Consider the following 23682-nt stretch of genomic DNA (forward strand, 5'->3'; position numbering starts at 1 on the left):
CTGTACTACCTCAATGCGGTATTCCCCTTTTTACCTGTACTACCTCAATGAACTCTGTACTAATTCAATGTAACTGCACTGTGTAATGAATTGACCTGTATGATTGGTATGCAAGACAAGTTTTTCACTGTACCTCGGTACAAGTGACAATAATAAACCATTACCAACGCATCGTGTACTGAATTGATCTGTATAAACAGTATGCAAGACGAGTTTTTCATTGTACCTCAGTACAAGTGACAATAATAAACCAATACCTCTCTCACATGCCTATCAAATCCCCTTGATTAGTTTGCTACTTTCCTTCACTATGAGCAATTTACAGGAGCCGATCCCACAAATCTTTGGGATGTGGGAGGAAACTGTAGCACCCAGGAGAAACCCACATTGTCACAGGGAGAATGTGCAAACTCCACACAGACAGTATCTGCAGTCAGCAACACTAATGCTATGCCACCATGCCCCCTTTGGTAGACATCACCTAACAAAGATAAACGATGATGAAATTCATCACCACTTAAACTACACCAGCACAGTCTTCAGCCAACCATGGAAAAGAATGTTCAAAGACTCAAAGAACTCTAGCCTGGCACCAAACTCACAGTCCACTGACCTCTACTTCTAGGTGCTTAGGAGGCACGGACAGTCTATAGCAGGAACCTCAAAGTACCACCAGTATTGCCTCTGAAAAATCCCTAAATCTATTGGTAAGATCAGTGAAGCAATGTTATTGTCCTCTCCCAGGCCAACTCCCCCACCATGGAGGCTTTGATTAAGCTTAACCAGCTCTGGTGAACAGCTGACGTCATTTGCATGCCATACGCCAAAACAAGCACTGTGTTCTGAGCACCTTCACAAGAGTATTCCAGGACAACAGGGAAAGTTCTCAAGAAAGTTCTCAAAAACTCCTTGAAAACTGTAACATCCTCACCAACACATGGAAATCCCTGGTCCGTGACTGCTCAAAATGGAGGAGGCAAGGAAAACCTTGAGTTGCTACCATGGGAGAATGCAGGGGCCAAGCACAAGCAGCAAGATTTCACACAACATCCCAAATTATCACCTCACAATCTACCTGGTTTTGACTTTGCACCTTATTGTCTACCTGCACTGCACTTTCTCTGTAGCTGTTATACTATATTCTGCATCCTGTTATTGTTTTACCTCATATAACCTCGACGCACTGTGTAATGAACAGTATGCAAGACAAGTTTTTCACTGTACCTTGGTACATGTGACAATAATAAACAAATTTCAATTCCTATCCACCCATCCATTCTGTCAAATGTCAACATCCCTGCCTGTGGCAGAGTCAGTACAGTGTGGTGGTTAGCGTAACGTTATTACAGCACCGGTGACCTGGATTCAATTCCGGCCACTGTCTGTAAAGAGTTTGTACGTTCTCCCCGTGTCTGCGTGGGTTTCCTCCGGGTGCTCCGGTTTCCTCCCACATTCCAAAGATGTAAGCGTTAGGAGTTATGGGCATGCTATGTTGGCGCCGGAAGCGTGGCGACACTTGTGGGCTGCCCCCATAACATTCTATGCAAAGATGCATTTCACTGTGTGTTTCAATGTACATGTGACTAATAAAGAAATCTTATCTTATGTTACATTGGCCTCATCAGCCGATGTTTACAGTGTAAAGCTCTAACTTTGTATACTTGCAGTGATTGTGTAAACTTAATATCTGGATACTGTTAGAAAACCAACAAACGTGCGCAACGAGTGATCACATATATGTATATATTCTTTCACGGTAATGGAGTAGGAGATGGGCCCCACACCAAATACCTGGAAGGAAAAGGTGTTCTGTCCAACTGCTAGTTCTGATGAAGGATCTTCAGCTAAAACATTACACTTTTGTCTGATGGCACATTTTTTATCAACTATCCACTAAGAAATCTGAAGCTCAATCTGAAGCTCTCAAAAGTGAGAGGGGAAAGAGTTAAGAGAGACCTGAGGGGCAACTTTTTCCACACAAAGTGTGCTCCGTATATGGAATGAGCTGCCAGAAGAAATGGTTGAGGCAGGTACAATAGCAACATTTAAAAGACACTTGGACAGGTACATGGATAGGAAAGGTTTAGAGGCATATGGGCTAAACGCAGGCAAATGGGATTAGTCAGTCAAGCAACTTGGTCAGCATGGAGGAGTTGGGCCGAAGGGCCTGTTTGTATAGCTGTCTGACTCTATGGCTCAGGAAACCATCACCCATCACAAACCAGGTCTATCCTAGTTAACATATTCATGATGACCATGGTTAACCATAGAACCATAGAACCATACAGCACAAAACAGGCCCTTCGGCCCACCGTGTCATGCCGTCCATCAGACCACCCTCACACTACCTAACCCCTTCCTCCCGCATATCCCTCTATCTCACGTTCCTCCATATGCCTATCTAACAAGCTCTTGAACCTGTTCAATGTATCTGCCTCCACCACCACCCCAGGCAGTGCATTCCATACACCAACCACTCTTTGGGTGAAAAACCTCCCTCTGACATCTCCCCTGAACCTCCCACCCATAACCTTAAAGCCATGACCTCTCGTCTTGAGCATTGGTGCCCTGGGAAGGAGGCGCTGACTGTCTACTCTATCTATTCCTCTCAATATTTTATATACCTCTATCATGTCTCCTCTCATCCTCCTCCTTTCCAGTGAATAAAGCCCTAGCACCTTAAGCCTCTCCTCATATTCAATACTCTCCAATCCAGGCAGCATCCTGGTAAATCTCCTCTGCACCCTCTCCAACGTCTCCACATCCTTCCTATAATGAGGCGACCAGAACTGAACACAGTACTCTAAGTGTGGCCTAACTAGAGTTTTGTAAAGCTGCATCATAACCTCGCGGCTCTTAAACTCAATCCTGCGACTTATGAAAGTCAACATCCCATTGGCCTTCTTAACTGCTCTTTCCACCTGTGAGGCAACTTTCAACGAACTGTGAATATGAACCCCCAGATCCCTCTGCTCCTCCACACTACCAAGTACCTTGCTGTTTACCCTGTACTCTGCCCTGGAGTTTGTCCTTCCAAAGTGTACCACCTCACACTTCTCCGGATTGAATTCCATCTGCCACTTGTCAGCCCAGCTCTGCATCCTATCAATATCCCTCTGTAAGCTCCGACAGCCCTCCACACTATCCACAACACCGCCTATCTTAGTGTTGTCTGCAAACTTACTAACCCAGCCCTCCACCCCCTCATCTAAGTCATCAAAAAGTAGAGGTCCCAGAACCGATCCCTGCGGGACATCACTAGTCACTGCCTTCCAATCCGAGGGCACTCCCTCCACCACAACCCTCTGCTTTCTACATGCAAGCCAATTCCTAATCCACACAGCCAAGCTTCCTTGGATCCCTCGGCCTCTGACCTTCTGAAGAAGCCTACCATGAGGAACCTTATCAAACGCCTTACTAAAATCCATGTAAACCACATCCACCACACTGCCCTCATCAATCTTCCTGGTCACCTCCTCAAAGAACTCTATCAGGCTTGTGAGGCAAGATCTTCCCTTCACAAAGCCATGCTGGCTGTCCCTAATCAGTCCATGATTCTTAAGGTGTTCATAAATCCTATCCCTTAGAATCCTTTCTAACAGCTTACCCACCACAGACGTGAGACTCACCAGTCTATAAATCCCTGGCCTATCCCTATTACCTTTTTTGAACAAGGGGACCACATTCGCAACCCTCCAATCCTCCGGCACCACCCCCGTAGACAACGAGGACTCAAAGATCCTTACCAGCGGTTCAGCAATCTCCTCCCTAGCCTCTCGAAGCAGCCTGGGGAAAATCCCGTCAGGCCCCGGAGATTTATCTGTCTTAATATTATTTAACAACTTCAACACATCCTCTCTCTTGATATCAACAACCTCAAGAACATTACCCCTACCTGCACTCCCTTCCGCATCATCAAGACCCCTCTCCCTGGTGAATACCAAAGAGAAGTACTCATTGAGAACTTCTCCCACTTCTGCCGCCTCCAGGCAAATTCTCCCACCTTTGTCCTTAATCGGACCTACCTTCACCCTAGTCATCCTCCTACCCTTCACGTACTTGAAAAAGGCCTTGGGATTTTCCTTAACCCTACTAGCCAAAGCCTTTTCATGTCCCCTTCTAGCTCTCCTCAGCCCTTTCTTAAGTTCCTTCCTCGCTACCCTATATTCCTCACGGGCCCTGTCTGAACCTTGCTGCTTATACCTCACGTATGTTACCTTCTTCTCCCTAACTAGTCGTTCCACCTCTCTTGTCACCCACGGTTCCTTCACCCTGCCATTCCTTCTCTGCCTCACCGGGACATATTTATCTCTAACATCCTGCATAAGATCCCTGAATATCGACCACATCCCCATGGTACATTTTCCTTCAAAAAGGACATCCCAATTTACACTCCCAAGTTCTCTCCTTATAGCCTCGTAGTTAGCCCTTCCCCAATTGAAAAACCTCTTGTCCTCTCTGCACCTGTCCCTGTCCATGACAATTTTAAAGGTTATGGAGCAATGGTCACTGTCCCCCAAATGCTCACCCACCAATAGATCCTTCACCTGTCCCGGTTCATTTCCTAAAACTAGATCTAACATGGCATTCCCTCTAGTCGGCCTGTCAACATACTGCGTCAGGAATCCCTCCTGGACACACTTAACAAATTCTGTCCCATCTAAACCTTTGGCACTAAGCAGGTTCCAGTCTATATTTGGGAAGTTGAAGTCTCCCATTATAATAACCCTGTTATTTCTGCTTCTCTCCAAACACTGCCTGCCAATCTGCTCCTCTATATCTCTACTGCTACCGGGGGGCCTATAGAATACTCCTAGTAGAGTAACTGCTCCTTTCTTGTTCCTTAACTCCACCCATACGGACTCTAAGAGATGATCCTTCTACAACATCCATCTTTTCCACTAACTCAGTTCAGACTAACTATTTCTTCTTATTCCTCTGCTTAAGAAGATGTCTAAGGTATAGCCCTAGTATTATTTAAGCATTCCACTGGCATGTGTTCTGACATGCCAAAATTAATGGGGTGACAAGGCTAGACCAACAGTCTTCGAAGGGGATCTGGAGCAGGTCACTCTGAAGTTGCAGCATTGATTTTTGGGGGCAGGAGGAACATGTATGCCCTTCTAGTTCCACAAGTTCTTTTTTTCCTAGTGCTGGTCACTCAGTGGCCTTCCCAGGAATATTTCCTTTAAAGGCTTACTTCTTCTTGGTTCCTTGAAGAACCACCAAATAACCCACACTATCAGATTGCTGAATTGGTAGTCCATGTTCCTCAAATGCTGAATGTGGTTAATAAATTAAAACAAGACATGTAAAAATGGTTCTGGTCCCTTTCTCATATCTCCTTATGACACAGGTCACTCAGCCCATCACATCCGTGCTGGTTCTCAGAGCATTTCTCTTTCCTCATGTATTTCGCTATAACCTATTCCTCTCACATGTTCATCAACTCACCTCTGATATGTTTGCCACCCACTAACACTGTGGATAAATTAAGTAGCTAATTAACCTATGAACCACTCTTAGAGGTGCCATTAGATATGGCATAATTGCTCCACCTTAACATCAGACATTAAATATTATAATTTCTCCTGCTATCTCCCAGAACCCATACTTAAACAATTAGCCATTGTAACATGATATAATTTGGGTCAAGTGTCCAAGTGACTTTGAGCTCAAGTTCAAGTTACTTTATTGTCATTCATCCGTGCTATAAAAACACATGGCAGAATGAAATCCCGTTTCCCCCAGACTCACACAACAGAGGACACACATAGAACAGAAGACATACAATAAACACAAACAAAAAACAAAAAATCAAAAAAAAAGTGCAAGTACAAATAGTGCAAAAAACAGTATATACAAAATCCAAATTTAGTGCAGAGTTAGTGCAGAACCGAGTTGGACAAGAGAAATACAAGCTCAGTGTGTTGTACTCATTGTATAAACATATTCAGCAGCAGCCAAAGTTCTTATACGCCGTTGTGCAAACCAGAGCTTTTGACACGGCATTTGGCTACCAGGGTGTTCAGGAGCCTGACAGCCTGGGGAAAAACTCTGTTGAGCAATCTAGTAGTAGCTGTGGACTTGGGTTAATGTTTACTCAAACCCATTTCACCCAAAAAGCCAATTCTTACAGGATTCAAATTCTGGCTAAAAGTCCAGCAAAATTACAAGCTATTTTTGCACTCCACTGGGTCTCCATTTAAAATCTGTTATTGCCAAAGGCATGCAACCAGAGCACTGCAACTGAAAAGATAAGTGAATGGCTTTCTTCAAAATGTCTGACATTATAGGTCAAACCAGCTGTTAGAAACTGTAGTCCAAAATAGTAAATACATGGAAGTGGCCTTCTATCATTTAAATATATCACAAGTGATACCCTGCATTCAACCTATCTCTATTTCCAAAGTGCAATGTCATAAGACCAGAGTGATCGGATTTTTGTTTGTACAGAAAGTCAGTGTCTCAGGGTTTTCATCAGAATAGCAGAATTACTAAAAGGGGTGATACATATTAGAAGCAATTGTCAGTATCTGTGAATACAACTTTTCCCACGATAAACAAATTTCTAGAAAAGATTTAGAAATTAATGAAGGATTATTTACATACCTTTCTGCAGCATATCAATAATGGCCATTTAATTGTCCTGAAGCAAATTTTAAATCTTTCTGAATAATCAGAAACAGCCTGTCATTCTAATATGCAATAATCAGTATTAAATTAGAAATTAAACAGCTTATTACTCATGAATTATCAAGCTTCAGCTTCAATCTTCTTCATTAAGATACACTCCAATTAGTTTTCTCCAAGCTACACAGAATAATTTGCATTTACATAGTACCTTTAACGTAGTAAAAGGGACCAACATGTTTCACACCAACTGTGATTGACAGAATTTCCTTATTAAGATTGGTATTGGTTTATTATTGTCACTTGTACTGTGAAAAACTTGTCTTGCATACTGTTCATACAGATCAATTCATTACACAGTGCATTAGATCCCAGCCCTCACTATTCTGAAGCAACTATAATAATCAACACCTCAACCTTTTTCTCCACATTATTAGCCTTCAGAAAGTTTTCTTAAGCATTTAAATTTACATTGATTTTTGTAACCTGCAACAAAGAATAACAATAATTTTTAAGAAAATATCATATATCTTGTATTTTTGTAAATGCACTGCACGCAATTGCCCAAGTGCTGCTGGATTTCGGGATCTCATGGCATGCTTTGTTAACTTGACTTATTAGCACATATTTAGTATTTTAAAAAATGCCCATAAAATTGCTCAAAGAGTGAGGCATTGACAATACACCATGTGTACAGGATCTGGACTTTGGTGAACAACAGGACAAATGTAAGCAATGAGATTAACAGGAAGAAATAAATAGAGGAAGGACTAAGGAGACAGGTCTATTAAAGCTGCGAACTCAATCTCAGATCTGGTGCAGAAAAAAAAATTAGAATGGACAGCAAAAAAGAAAAGGGCAAAAATGGAAAAGAAAGAAACTTTTTTTTAAATTTAAAATTCGTCATTTTTTAGAATCTCTAACAAAAATTCACAACCTGACGGAATCAGATTCCACATTTCAAGTTGTTCACTTTCTGAACCAGAGTGGTCAAATGGCAGGCATTAATAACTACCACATTATTAATAAGATGCTTACACTGTTAATTAGTTAGATTTAACTTTGTGATGAGTGTAATTGGCAATTAATTTGAAAATGCAACATTGCCATAAAGCTCACACAATACATGCTATGTGTAAATCAGTTAGCAAAATTAACAACAGACTGTGTCATTGACACAACATAATTTTTCAGCAAAAAATAAATAATTTTGACTAGCAAAGTAAACTTACACAAGGACTGGAGGGGATTCTGAGAAACACGACCTATCTATATTTGGAAAGGCAAGAACTGATTAAGGATAGTCAACATGGCTTTGTGCATGGGAAATTGTGCCTCATGAATCTAAATTGTTTTGAAGAGGTGACCAAGAGGATTTACAAGGGCAGGGTGGTAAATGTTGTGTACATGGAATTTAGTAAGGCTTTTGACAAGATTCCGCATGGTAGGCTGGTCCAGAAGATAAGATCACATGGAATTCAGGATGAACCAGCCAAATGGATACAAAATTAGCTCAGTGGAAGAAGTCAGAGGGTAGTAGTGGAGGTTTGCTTTTCAGATTGGAGGCCATTGACCAGTGGTGTGCCACTGGGAACATGCTATCGTCCCCTATTGTTTGTCATATATATTAATGATTTGGATGAGAATGTAGATGGCATGATTAGTAAGTTTGCGTGTGACACCAAGATTGGTGGTGTGGTGGACAGTGAAGAAACTTGTCCAAGGATCTGGATCAACTGGGAAAGTGGGCAAAGGAACGGCAGATGGAATTTAACTCAGCTGAGTGCCAAGTGATGCATTTTGGGAAGTTACACCAGGGCAGGATATACACAGTGAATGACAGGGCCCTGGGCTATACTGTGGAACAGAGACCTAAGGGTACAAGTACATAGTTCCCTGAATGGGCAACACAGATAGAAAGATAGTGAAGAAGGTGTATGGCATGCTTGCCTTCATCAGGCAGAGCAGAGTACAAGGGATGGGATGTCATGTTACAGCTGCACTAGACGTTGGTGAGACTGTACCAGGAATATTGCGTGCAGTTCTGGTCATCATACTGTAGGAAAGATGTGATTAAGCTACAGAGGATACAGGAAAGTTTCACAAGGATGATGGACTGAAGGGCCTGAGTTATAAGGAGAGACTGCATAGGCTGGGACTGTTTTACCAGCAAAAGAGGCTGAGGGTTGACCTTATAAAATCATGAGGGGCATAGATAAAGTCGATGATCACAGGGTAGGAGAGTCTAAAACTAGAGGGCATAGTTTTAAGGTGAGAGGGGAAAGATTTAAAGGGGATCTGAGGCAACTTTTTCCACACAGAGGGTGACGGGTATATGGAACAAGCTGCCAGAGGAAGTGATAAGGCAGGGACAATTACAATGTTTAAAAGACATTAGTACAGGTTCATGGATAGGAAAGGTTTAGAGGGATACGGGTCAAACACAGGCAAATGGGACTAGCTCAGGAAGGCACCTTGGTCAGATGGACAAGTTGTACCAAAGGGTCTGTTTCTGTGCTGTATAACGCCACGATTCTATGGCATAGAAATAAAATGACAATAAAATATGAAGTATTCCCAAGCTCATCTATGTTAAATGACCAAAAGCTTCAAAAGTAATAAAATACTAATTCAGTTTGTAGTTTCATAAATGTAACTACTCACTAATGAAATCCCATTCTCAAAAATTGCACGTCATTAGTTATAAACAACCAGTATTCATTAAGGGAGATTCACAACTTATTCTACCTTCCCTATTTAATATGACATAACAAGATTGCAGACTGTGAAGTCCTGATAAAACCAAATTTCTGTACATAAAAGAAATTATGTTAAAGCCTAAAGTAAGATGGGCTGTCCATTCCATCTGTATGACTGATATTTGACATTAGGTATTCACGAACTGAAACTTGGTAAATATTCTTCAATTCAAAAGATAATTATTTACACGGCCAATGAAAAAAAGATAAGGCATCTTAACTGACCCAAAGGAGAACAATACTTATGATAGAAAAAGTGGCAAAAATAAAACATGGAAGCACAATTTGCCTGAAGCATCCATACTTAGCTAGCCAGAGATCCCAAAGGAAAGCCAGGAATGGTAAATTCCTGGGTCAGTCGAACATCAAATTTGATGTTTGTGGAAAAATATTTTGCATGGAATCCACAAGTTATATTAAATTGCTGGTGAATCACAGGTTGTCATCATTGGTAATGATGGGCAAACTAAACTCATTAGAAGGAAAGGGATAGTTTTACACACATCATAACTTATTTCAAGTTGCCGTATGTATGCTTTTCCTGGCATGCGAGTGTGCATACAGCAACTCAGGCAGCCCACTCTGAGGCTTCTATGAGCAGCTGGGAATTGGTACGCAGATAGAGAATGCAGTTGGACTCCGAGCTCTATATGCCAGGAGCATTCAAGAAGAGGCTGACTCCATTAAATCACGCAACTGTTAAAACAGGATACAGGCTGCTGCCCTCTATATATTTTTTTTAGAAAGCATTTTTCATAAACCACTGCACCTGCGTTCCAAAAAACACATAACCAACAAGTAACCTTTGTTACATGCTGGTAAGAAGTACTACTTCACTGAAAGCCACTCTACTGATGTTTAAACCAACATCTCTGACACCAAGGTTATTTGCGGTGATTTATTGTTCATAGACGAGGTTGCACAGGGTAAAGATTCTTCTGTTCTATGCAGGTAATACATTTTTCATTAATTCGGTTAACAAAGGAAACAGAAATCTTGTGCATATGAGCACTAATTCAATTAATCAGAAGGGAAATAAATGTTGCCATCTCTGCTGCAGTACGTTATGGAGCACCCATCCTGTCAATTGCCAACACATGAAATTTAGCCTGTCTCTTTCACATTAATTTCTTTGAAATGTGAATATACTCAGTGGTCTGGGCAAAGACGTTTTAGAACTTCCTTAGAACTGCTCATTACAACCTGTTTACTATTTAGTTGGCAAATTATCTACAATTACTTCAGACCATTTATTTTGTGCAACGTTGATGTTTCGCACTGGCTGCCCAGAGAGAGATTTTTGTGAAGTACAGAGTTAGTTTTGAAGTTCTTTTCCTTTCCCAACCTTCATTTGTAATTTCCATTCCTCTTTCAGATTTGTCCTTTACTCTTCCATGAGTGCAAAGGAGTTACACTTATGTTGCACTTTTCACCACCTTGCAATGTCCCCAACTTCTTTACGGGCAATAAGGACAGCTTAAAGAATAGTCGCTGTTGTGATATGGGAAATGAGGCAGTCAGCTTGTGCACAGTGGATTCCCACAGCCAAAAATGTATGAATGGCTAGGAAACCAGTTTTGGGTGCTGGTAGAATAATTATTGGCCAGGACACTCCGGTAAACCCTCACTCTTCTTTGAAACAAATGCCCTCACGTTTTACTCTTTACTACCAAGACACAAGTGTGATCTTGATTTGTGGAAGCAAAATGACTTTTTTTTAAAAAACTGTTACATTCAAGAGAGTTGTCCTATTTCACCGCTGCCTTTAGTTCCCCGGAGCTATTTTTTAAGTCCTTTCAATGGGTTTCCCCAGTACAAAAATTCAATGCTTCATGACCAAAGAACATCACTGATGACATTGCAGAGTCCACTCCTGTGCTGGAAAAAGACTGGTTTGAATGTGATATTAACTTTAGCTGATTGGCACTTAAGACTTGAACAAAGTCTTTATGAAAGGTTTAAAATATTTGCATAGATCATGTGGAATACTAAAATAAAGCATACTTAAAGCACCCAAATTCATTTAGCAGAGCTTTGGTCAGAAAATTTCAAAATATGCTAAATGGAGCTGTGCATTAAATACAAATGCACTTAGAAATGTGGAAGAATTTGAAAGAAGTTTTCTGCCGAAATGTGAATGCGTATTTCTTTTTCAGGTGCTGACTTATCTGGGCGTGTGAGAGAGAATAAGCTATAGGGTAATACAGAATCTTGATCAGCTGAGTAAGTGGGCTGAGGAATGGCAAATGGAGTTTAACTTGGATAAGTGTGAGGTGTTGCGTTTTGGAAAGTCAAATCCAGGTAGGACTTTCACAGTGAACGGCAGGGCCCTGAGGAGTATTGTAGAACAGAGAAACCTTGAAGTAAAAGTACTTGTTTCACTAAAAGTGGAGTCACAGATAGATGAGGTGGTGAAGAAGGCTTTTGGCACGCTGGCCTTCATAAGTCAGGGCATTGAGTATAAAAGTTGGGATGTCATGGTGCGGTTTTACAGGACGCTGGTGAGGCCGCACTTGGAGTATTGTGTTCAGTTTTGATTGCCCTGCTATAGGAAAGATGTTATTAAACTGGAAAGAATGCAGAAAAGATTTACACAGATGCTGCCAGGACTTGAAGGACTGAGCTATAGGGAGAGGTTGGACAGGCTAGGACTTTATTTTTTTGGAGCGTAGGAGACTGAAAGGTGATCTTATAGAGGTGTATAAAATCATGAGGGGCATAGAAAGGGTGAATGCACTCAGGTGAGAGGGGAAAGATTTCAGAGGAACTTGAGGGGCAACTTTTGTTACACAATGGGTTGCATCTACGTGGAATCAGCTACCAGAGGAAGTGGTTGAGGCAGATAAAATAACAACTTATAAAAGACAGTTGGACGGGGACATGGATTAGAAAGGTTGAGCAGGTTATGGGCCAAACACAGGCAAATGGGACTAGCTTGGATGGGGCATCTTGGTTGGCCTGGACCAGTTGGGCTGAAGGGCCTTTTTCCATGCTGTATAACTCTATGACTCTAAATGGGGGAATGAGATAGATGGGATTGTTCTGTAAACCAGCAGAGGTTTGAACAGCCTCACTCTATGTCGCGAGATAAAATGGTGTTCACTTCCCATGTTTCTTTTTCACTTTCATTTTGGGAACAAGAACAGTCCATGTGGTTGAACAATTCTGATTTTTTTCCCCAAAGATTAAAACACCTGGAATGAAGGAAGCCATTTAGTGTCAACACAATTAGGCCCCACTCTTTCTCCTTGATGCATGCAAATTTCTCCTATTCAAGTATTAACCAAATTTGCTTTTGAAACTTAATTGATTCTGCTACCACAACCTGCTCTATACAATAACTTGCACATAGCACTGTTTACCATAAAATCCCAAGTACTTCTCTGGAGCATGGTCCAACCCATGTAGGAAAAACATGGACAGATCACCCTAAGATTGGCCAAAGTGTCCCTAATTGAGGTTGAGAGGCAGTGAAGTTTAAGGAGAGAATTTCAGAGCTCCAGAAATAAAACTATTATTAATTCATTTCAGATAAGTTATTCCAATCCCACCTGGAATGGGCGGATGTAGTTATATGGAAAGATTGGATAAATTGAGTTTATTCTCAGTGGAATGCAAGAAGCTGAGGGATGACTTTATAGAGATTTATAAAATTGTGCAGGGCATAGACACGGTAGATACTCAGAGTCCTTTTCCAGGGCAGGGCGAGTCTAAAACTAGAGAACACAGGTACAAGGTGAGAGGGGAGATATTTAAAGGAGATCTAAGGAGTAAATACACAGAGGGTGGTGGTTATCTGGAACGAGCTGACAGAGGAAGTGGTAGAGGAAATACAATTACAATGTGTAAAAGGCATTTGGACAGGTACTTGGATAGGAAAGGCATAGAGGGATAGGGGCTTAATGCAGGCAAATGGGATTAGCATAGGTAGGCATCACGGTTTCATGGATGAGGTGGACTGAAGTGGCTTCTTTTTGTGCTGTACAGTTCTATGTACATATCATGATTTTTTTGGAAAAGTTTACATGAAATACCCACTTTCTTCTTAATTTTTAAAAATTGTGCGTCTCTGTATTTGTTGGGTTGAACATAGATTTCCAACATGTTCATTTTCTCAGTAATCCATGCAAATGTACCTTTTTGTCAAAACTACGATTTGTCAAAACAAAACAGTTCATGGATTCAACTGAATAAGGACTTCAATCCAATGTGGGGGGAAAAAGATAATCAATGAAGTAAAAAAACGGAGGATATTTTTTGACCAAGGCTGCCTCATAAGACAATTCAAGACAGATTAGCCCCATTGCTTCTCCATAAAGTTAATGTAATGGTTTCAAGGTAGAAAGTGCTTTTCTCTATATGACGAATAACATTTTTCAAACAAAAATCTTCTGGGTAATAAAGGCAGCAACAAAAAATCTGAGAATATTTCACCTGCTTGCTCTTTCAGCCAAAAGAAAACACATGGAGCCAGGAAGTGGGGGTGGGGGTTTGAGTGGGAAAAATATCAAAGTAAATAAATAAGTTTAGTTATTCATACATCTGCAGTCCATACAACTTTTGTAAAACTAAGTCTTTTTGGCAGAACATTTTGAAGCATTCCATACATTGGCTTTGTGTACACTCACTAACCTATGTTACATGGCAAATTATTGTCAGCTTTTTATTAACTATTGCTTTTTTCCATTGATACTGTTATGCTGACAGAATGGAGATCAACCCAAGATGTGGCTCATATTTATACTGTAATGCATCCAAACTTTATACACAGTCATTTCATAGTGTATACCTAGAAACTCCAAGCCATTTGATGATTCAACTTTACATTTATTTCTGCCAAGTCCAAACAAAATTCAATTTAGCAAAAGGATTAATTCTGGTTGAATGCAGTTAAAATTAACAAAACAGATTAAATTAATAATAGACAAATGCTTCTATTTGTAATCACCTTCAAATGTTCTTTTAACTGGAAATAAAATAATTATTTTGGGAAAGAAACAATGAGGATAAACTAGCCTCTGGCTGGGGATTCTAAAAGCTCTTCCATCCTCCAAATAATGCTCCAGAACCTGAGGTCCGCTGCTCACCTTCCCTCCAATCAAAACAATCCACACACAAGTCCCTAATTGTCCTCTCTTTTAGATGTAGAACAAAAGAGATCTTTAATCCATTTGCGACGGTTAATGACAATGTCACAGAAATACAATGCCTGCTTAAAAACAAATGGAAAACCTCTGTTTCACATTGCAAATCCACAAGCAACATCTTCCTTTCTGACACCCACTTTTTCTTAATTGCAAGAGTCATTGTAAAATACAGCATTGTGAAGCACCTGCATTGTTATGCATTAAGTAACTGGAGGAGTAAAGCAGTTTTAAACATTTTAGGTGCTTTAGACAAAGTATTTATGCACAGGAACACAAAAAGACAGTAGTTTAAAGTTTCTGATTTTACTCCAAGAATAGACTAAATGAATAAGGAGTGCAAAGGTTTCCCACCTCTGCTGTTTTAATTTTTTGCCATTCAAACTATACTTATAAGCACTGATTTTGCTATACTGGCAGAATAAGGGCTTGTCATGTTTGTGGTAGTAACATTGAAGGCAAAATTCACCATGTCATGTGATAAGAGCATCTTGCCTTCATCTGATGTGAAAAAAAACTTATCAGACCAGTTTCCCAAGAAATGCAAGGGCAGGGAGTGCATCTTACATTGAACGAGTAGATCACCAAAGAAGGGGAAGTCATGGCGATAACAGCACAGCAGGAGCAAAAAGTCAACAGTGTCTTCTTTGAAATTGAGGTGTCCTGCTACACAAAGCAATGTGGTTGCCGAAAACTGAATCAGTGCAAAATAATGTTGCTCAAACTTAACTCAAAATGAGGAGAAAGTTTGCTACTTTCAGGAATAATGCAAAAGGGAATGTGCTCCCAAGTTTTGCACAGTTTTTGTGAGTTCCCATTAATTAGACAAAACCTAATAGGATATGACACACCTCTTGGAGGTACCATTTGCGCAGTGTGCACACTCGTTCATTTGGCCCCAGATTGTTGGCAAAAGTTAGTGAAGGTAGGGAAGGCAGATGGCAGTTTTGTGAAACAGATGGTGAAGGCAAAAGTCCATCCAGGCACATTCAAGGGCATGTATTGGGACCTATTACACAAGCCCTGACGATGTCACGAATGGCCAAAGTGCCTGGCATTTGTTGGCCCCTGACAACTATTACCTATTACCTCAATTAAAGGTTAATGATTTTAATTCATCAACAGTTCATTTGAATTACTGGACTATTCCAATGCTCTTCTATTTTCAATTAGCAGGACTAGACTGCATGCCACTCTTAGAACCTCCAAACGTAACCTTAATCCTAATGTGTAAAGTGCAATAACGATGCAATCATGAACCTAAAATATAATCCTGAAAAACCACCCAGTTGTACGAGGAGAAAATTGCAGTATTTATTAAAACGTAAAACAAAACTTCTTACAAAACTAGCTGCCAGAACTCCCATGTATCTACTTTTTACAGGGAAGATTTATACTATTTATAGAACTTTGCACTGTCAGTAAAATGCAGTGTAAGATCATATGGAACGAGTATGAATATTTATGAACAAGTCCAGTGTTTGCTGGCAGCATGGTCACTTTGTTTGATACCAGATTAGTCTTTAAAAAAATCTGACATTCACAAATTAGTGAATCAAAGTCAGCTCCTTAACCTCTGACCCACACCCACTACCTGTGCCTTACAAAATCAGCCTTATGAATAGAACCTACAAAACACTGCTTTGAAAAAATTGCTGAATAGAACCAAACATTCCTTCACAGAAGCTTTATTCCTGAATTTGCCAGTCAAAGTGGAAGAAATTATTGTGATGAACTGCCCAAATTAAATAAACACGTAAAATATTTATTTTGAACGGGACATAATTTCAAAATGGAAGAGTAACTTCCATTTCCTGAGATGACTGATGTGGTAAGACTAATTTTATAATTTCACTCCAGCTGACATGGAGACTCCAGTTCGCAAGATGAGCTCAGCTGTATGACCAATGGATTACGTAAAACCCTTCAGCACAGTTTGAACAAGATATCAGTAACTCAGGAAGAATAATTCTGTTTCAATCAAAGAAGATAGCACAATCAAATTCATGATTTGCAACATTAGCTTTGGAGAAGCAAAAGCTGATGAGCAGAAGCCTAATGCTCCCCTACATTGGGAATTATGGCAAAGCAAGAACCATTGTCATTCCCCAGGAGACTGGATACATGCTGTGAAGTCATAGGTGTTTCATTAACTCTCTCTAGAATTTCAATTCTAGGCCTGAATTAACTTTTTTTTAATCTGGCGATTTTAATTACTGTCCAATAATCTAATTCGAGTTTATGACTTTCTCCGTGCAATAGAAGAAAACAAAATGTTGCATATTCTGGAAACGGCAATAAAACAGAAATTCCAGTTGGCACCAGTGGAGAGATCAGTTAATGTTTTGGGTCACTGATCTTACATCAGTAGTGGGAAAAAAACAACATAAGCAAATTAAGGATTCAGAGAAAGGGAAGAGAACAAAAAGGAAGGGCAGAATGCAGAAGTGTTGGAAACATTCAGTGGATCAGGCAGCATCTGTAGAAAGAGAAAGAGTGCTAATGTTCCTGAGTTAATGAAAAATTATCATACTGGAATGTTGACTGTTTCTCTCTCTACAGATGCTGCCTGACCCACTGAGTGTTTTCAGCATTTTCTGTTTTTACCTGTTTTCAGATTCCCAGCATGTGCAGTATTTTGCTTTTGGAAGGAGGAAAAGAAGATATCATTGTAGAGGAAGTATGAAGGATAACGTAGATATGAAGCAAAGGCATGGTCTTTCAGCCTGGGCGAATCGTGCTGAAGTTCTTCATAATGGCTTTGTCTGTGGCACTGCAGGCCTCATTTTCTGTTGCTTTCTATTGCTGGGATATCTCTATCAAAGTTTGGACTTCTCTGCATTTCTGCCAAATCCAGGGCTCAGGCATTCTGGTAGAAAAAGGATCCCTGCTTTGTTCTTTTCCTTGTACCTAGGCTCCTCCACAGGTATCTTTTTGTTCCCCCTTTCCTCCGTTCATGTTTGCCCATGTTCAATGATTGTTACATTCTCCTGCTTGCCTTTCAGTTCTTACTGTAGCCTCTTTAAATATATTCACCGATGCACTTTGCTGTAATTCATATGCATCAGTTGGTTCGAATTCATTCAGCTGATCTTGCAATTTTCCCAGGTGGCAGTTTTTCCTCTTGCTGGCTTATCTTGCACTGAAAGGTGTGTGTAGCTACTTGTCATGGCAAAATAAGTACTTTTCAGTCCCACCTTTCAATTCAACATTACCTAATACCACAATGCAAATTAATATAACATGTATCTCAGGAGGCAGATCATACTTCTTGAAGGCTGAAAAACACACGAAAGGCTCTATATAAATAATCAAACTGGATTAAAGCTATTCATGCGCAACGATGGATACTGCAGAGCAATTAAGAGGCAATAATCTAACTGAACACTCCTGAGAGCAAAGTCTGAGATAAACAGTTTGTTTCCATAACATTATTGTTCTTGTACAATGCAAATCACTTAAAGTGTTCAGTATTAATTTGATGCTAAACAAGTTTTGCATTTATTAACTAGTTTAATGAATATGATACAGGTGACTTATTTCTAATTTAATAGGACATGATCACGATTTTCAAAATTGTAAATTAATTCCCCAATCTAATTGATGAACTTTTTGAATTTGGTTCAGTTACTGAATTACTTGAATTAACAAGGAGCAAAGTTTGTATTTTCTCCAGCTGTGCCGTTGACTGATGAGGCCAGCATGGCACCTACAGAGCCCTACCACAGGTAGGACTTTGGTGTTCACCACTGAAGATCAGTGGCAAACAGACAGGGTTTTGAGATAGGCAGGTAGTTTCATTGTCCAGCTTTTTTGGGTTTGTGTTTCAGAACAATGGTCCAGAACTCTGACTGTTGATCCAGAGACTTAACCACTATGTCATGGTGCCAGTGTGTCAATGGTAACAGCACACCTCTCTGCATTAAAAATGTGACAAAATAAAAAAAGACCTAAATTGTACCATACTGGAGAATGGCAGGGTGACCAAAAGGCCTAAATTGTGGCGTTTGCCTTCATATTGATCTGTCTGGCCTCAGCATCCTCAGTTAACACAGGCAAGCAACCAATGCTGATGTAAGGTTTAGCAGCAATTTTAACAGTGACTGTACTTAATGACCCGTTGTAATAGAAATGATCTTGTTCACACAGTATTGTGTTTGCGCAAGTAGCCTTACAGGGGTCCAAAATTACATTATTAACAAATTCTTTAAATAGTAGTTCAGTGATAGCAGCAAATTCATTGAAGTTCAAACTCAGAAAAATAAATTTTACCATACATTAATTCAGAAAAACTAAATGGAATTAGCAGATTTCGAATAAATATAACAAAAAAAAGTCAAAAACACTGATGCGGCCATTTGATTTGGATCACTCATTCAAACAATTGTAGGTAACCCAATTGAGCCTAGACACTATGAGCATCTGAAGGCAACGTGATCTAGGAATATATCAACAAAGTCCAACTCTGCCTTCATGTACTATCCACAATCAAATGGTTCTGGTTGTGATCTCTGAACAGATCTTCCTTCTTCTGAAGTGTTATTTCCATATTCTATAACTCCTCACTACATAGGAGGCAGACATTTATGCCGTCTCTTTGAGCAATTCTATTCCTCCACTAGATTTTTCCTGTATCTTATTCTCCCCACATTCCCGACAATTATACCACCCAATTACACTAGGAGCAATTTTTACAGTGGCCAACTAACCTATGAACCCACACATCTTTGGGATGCGGGATGAAATCAGAGCTCCCTGAAGAAACCTATGCAGTCACAGGGAGAACATACAAACTCCACACAGACAGCAATGAAGGTCAGGATTAAACCCAGATCACTGGAGCTGTGAAACAGAATTTGATTTGCTGCATCACTGTGCTGCCTTACGACAACGCCATCTGCTAAATTAACAACAAGGATAAACCAAGACCTTTCTCATACACCGGGAGAACTACTACCACAAAGAGGGTAGAAATAATAATTCTCATGCCTCTTTCAGCATATCTCATGTTGAATTGTTTGTGTGAACAATTACACAATTAAGAAATTTTCTTTAAAAATAAGATAAAATAAGACAAGATATCTTTATTAGTCACATGTACATCAAAACACACAGTGAAATACATCTTTGTGTAGAGCGTTCTGGAGGCAGCCCGCACGTGTCACCACACTTCTGGCGCCAACATAGCATGCCTACAACTTCTTAAACTGTATGTCTTTGGAATGTGGGAGGAAACTGGAGCACCTGGAGGAAACCTACTCAGACACAGGGAGAACATACAAACTCCTTACAGGCAGTGGCCGGAACTGAATCCGTATCGCTGGCGCTGTAATGTGTTACGCTAACTGCTACTCTACCGTAACCATTGTTTTTAGGCTGATGGCTTGGTTTTGCTGCTTCTTCCAGCTCTCAGATCAGAGGGATCTTGGGGTCCGAGTCCATAGGACACTGAAAGTGGCGGCGCAGGTTGACTCTGTGGTTAAGAAGGCATATGGTGTATTGTCCTTCATCAATCGGGGAATTGAATTTAGGAGCCGTGAGGTATTGTTGCAGCCTATATAGGTCCCTGGTCAGACCCCACTTGGAGTACTGTGCTCAGTTTTGGTCGCCTCACTACAGGAAAGATGTGGAAGCCATACTGCAGAGGAGATTTACAAGGATGCTGCCTGGGATGCGGAGCATGCCTTATGAAAGCAAGTTGAGGGAACTCAGCCTTTTCTCTTTGGAAAGACAGAGGATGAGGGGGGACCTGATAGAGGTGTATAAGATGATGAGAGGTATTGATAGGGTAGATAGTCAGAGGCTTTTCCCCAGGGATGAATTGGTGGCCACACTAGGACATAGGTTTAAGGTGCTGGGGAGTAGATATAGAGGAGATGTCAGGGGTAAGTTTTTTACTCAGAGAGTGGTGAGTGCGTGGAATGGGCTGCCAGAAATGGTGGTGGAGGCTGATACGATAGGGTCTTTCAAGAGACTGTTAGATCGGTATATGGAGCTGAGTAAAATAGAGGGCTATGGGTAAACCTAGTAATTTCTAGGGTAGGGACATGTTCGGCACAGCTTTGTAGGCCGAAGGGCCTGAATTGTGTTGTAATTGTTCTATGTTCTATGAGTTCAAGTATCTTTCCAATTTAGAAAGAGATGCCTATATATTGAGCTTTTACATTCTAACATCATCCCAAATCACTTTTTGATGTGTAGTTACTTATTTTGCTGGAAAAACAACAAATAGTTCTGCACTCCACACTCCCACAGCTACAAGATGACCAAATCATCAGTTTGTTTTGTTAGTTGAGGGACAGAAATTAGCCAATATTTCAGGGAGAAATCACCCATTCTTCTTCAAAATAGATCATTTGAAAGGGTATTTGAGAATTTCAGTTTATTATTTCTTCTGAAAAACAGCAATTCTGACTCCATTCAGACTGTACTGGAGCAGCAGCATGGATTTTAATGTTCCTGTCTCAAAAACAGGACTTGAACCTACAACTTTCTGAATTAATGCGAGTGGTCAACAGAAAGGCAGAATAAATTCACATTCTAGGTTCCATGACGATCCTCAAGGCAAAGACAAAAGAGACAGCAGATGCTAGAATCTGGAACAAAAAACAGAATGCTGGAAGAACTCTGCCAGTCAAGCAGCATCTGTGTCAGGCAAAAGGTGTAAGTCTACAACTTGGGTTGAGACCCTGCATCGGGACTGAGAGGGAAGACGAAAGATTGCTAGTATATAACAGTACAAGGGGAAGGGTGGAACAGAGGCTGGTAGGTGACAGGTGGAACCAGATGAGAGAGGGGAGAGGCGATGAAGGGCAGATGGAAACACATGGGGGAGTGGAAAGGTGAACAAAGGAAGAAGAACACTAGGTGGACAGGTGTATGTGTGTGGGAGAAGAACACTGGGGATGTGGGTTATCTGAAATTTGAAACTTCAATGTTCACGCCATTGGGGTGTAAGCCACCCAAGTGGAATTTGGGATATCGTTCTTCCAATTTGCATTTGACCTTTCCGTAACAATGGAGAAGGCTAAGAACAGACAGGTCAGTGAGGGAGTGGGAAGGAGACTTAAAATGACACACAACCATAAGCTCGAACGTTCAATTTATGAATTTTGGGTAATTCGCCATTGACTTTTTTGGTTTGTGCCTTCAATGTACAAAGCTATTTCTCACGATAACAACGAACCGTAAGGATGCAATCTACCAAAACATCCAGAATGCATTTTGCCCAGACTTCTTGATTTACAACATTTCACTGATGTTTTCCAGGAACACATTCCTTTCAGAATCAAGGAACGTCTGCAGTGATCTATCCATGTTTGTGGAATAACACTCTGATAATCCAGTACCTTTGGGACAGGCAGATTTCCTAGACTATTGGATGTTACTCCTGTTAATGTTCATAAAAAACTTTTATATAATTTTTATTTACCTTGCACGGTAGTATAATAAAACTTCCATATGCTCCACAAAACAGTCGCCTAGTCTATGCTTGGTTTCTCTTGCATTTCTACATCGGAGAAACCAAGCGTAGACTAGGCAGCCTCAACGTGCTTTATTTGGTGGGGCTATATTTACATACATCTATTCTAGTAAATTCAAGTGGCATTAAAAACATCACAGCAATCTTCTCGTGCCCAAAACTGCTCATTTGCTAACAATGCCACTTGACTCATTGCTATTTGCAAGAATGCACTGTTTGCAAATATTACCATATTTATACATAACTTCTAAAACATTTCATAGCACATAAAATGCTTTGAGACATATTTGCAATTTTTTTTTCTTTTGGGTATCAGTTGGATTTGGAAGCCAAGCATAGAAGTACAGTGCTGGAATTTCTATTAGACAATATGGATTAAACTCTCTGTCCCTACAATTATTTATCCCATTTACCCAAAGAACTCAGGCACCCCACTAGAGCCAAAATTTAGTGTCTCCAGTGGTGTGTGCAGGGGCTGCTTCTAAAATATAGCCAATTAAGTTAATTGTTATAATGTCCAGTTAATCTAATATAATGTCCAGGTAAGCTCCTCACAGGTTAGGCAAATAGGACTCATCATTAAAGTATTGGTTTAAAAGATCATTGGAGTCACTTTGAACTCAAAGGAATGCCATTTGGCTTTTCCCCAAGGAATACTTGATGTAGGTCTTTTTCCTAAAGTAATAAAATCTTAAAATCCTTGACTATTTCAATAAAAGCGACACAAGGTGAACTTTACAGATCTGCTATACTACATTTGTATTTAATGTACATGCTCATACGATCACAATGAACTCATGCCACAGCTGGTTAATGACATGCACACTATTTTGCCATTGCATGATGGATGCAAAATTCAGAAGCCAACAAACACAATGTCTTTCACATTTCTTCCTCTCAAATTCCCAGAAAACTAACCCAGATTCATTTATACTAACCCAGATTCATTTATTTTTCTGGATTTCTAGAAGTAAATAATGTTTTATTTGAGAATTTGGCTATTTCTGATGGTGCTCTAGGTTCTGATGGTGCTACGTAACCACAACTGGCAAGTGTGATTTCTGGATATTTTAAGAATTGCACAATTTTACCATATGCTGAGTTTCATGCTCTTATGTGATTAATATTTATACAATGTGGGAAAGAGAAGTACAAATGGTATCCTGTCTTTTCCCTTCTATGCTCTGAATTAATCAACTGCAAACCCAGACATTCTGTCAAGAACACAAAAAGGAAAACAACTCAACTTTAGGTTCAGAAACAGTAGTAATGTCATACAAATGCTCACTGTGTGTTCTAATTCAAACAAGCTCCATTTATCCATCAACCTTGTGCTTGATATTCACTGGCACCTAGGATATCATTGTCTCAATTTTAAATTCTCACTGTTGTTTTCACATCATTTCATAGCCTCTCCCCTTCCCACCTCCATTAGCTTCTTCAATTCTTTCACTCTTCTCCTGGTCATCTGTGAAGTTATTTATTCCATCACAGGCAGACGTGCCTTCCACTCCCTGGTCCCTAAACTTTCAGTTCCCTCCATTCTAGTTCCTCTTCCTCCTTGAAGATGAGCCTTAAACTCTACTTCTGACCAAACTTTTGGTCATCTGCCATAATAACTCCTCATGTGAATCCACATCAAGGTCTTTTTGATAATGCTCAC

General features: G+C 40.3%; 1 protein-coding gene across 1 annotated transcript in view; it reads right to left on the reverse strand.

Moving 5' to 3' along the window:
* rgmb (repulsive guidance molecule BMP co-receptor b) overlaps positions 1 to 23682 on the reverse strand; it is a 251201-nt gene that overhangs the window by 89709 nt on the left and 137810 nt on the right. The gene's annotated exons all lie outside the window — the stretch shown is intronic.

The sequence above is a fragment of the Pristis pectinata genome, chromosome 7 (genome assembly GCF_009764475.1).
Source record: "Pristis pectinata isolate sPriPec2 chromosome 7, sPriPec2.1.pri, whole genome shotgun sequence".
In the NCBI taxonomy this organism is placed as follows: domain Eukaryota; kingdom Metazoa; phylum Chordata; class Chondrichthyes; order Rhinopristiformes; family Pristidae; genus Pristis; species Pristis pectinata.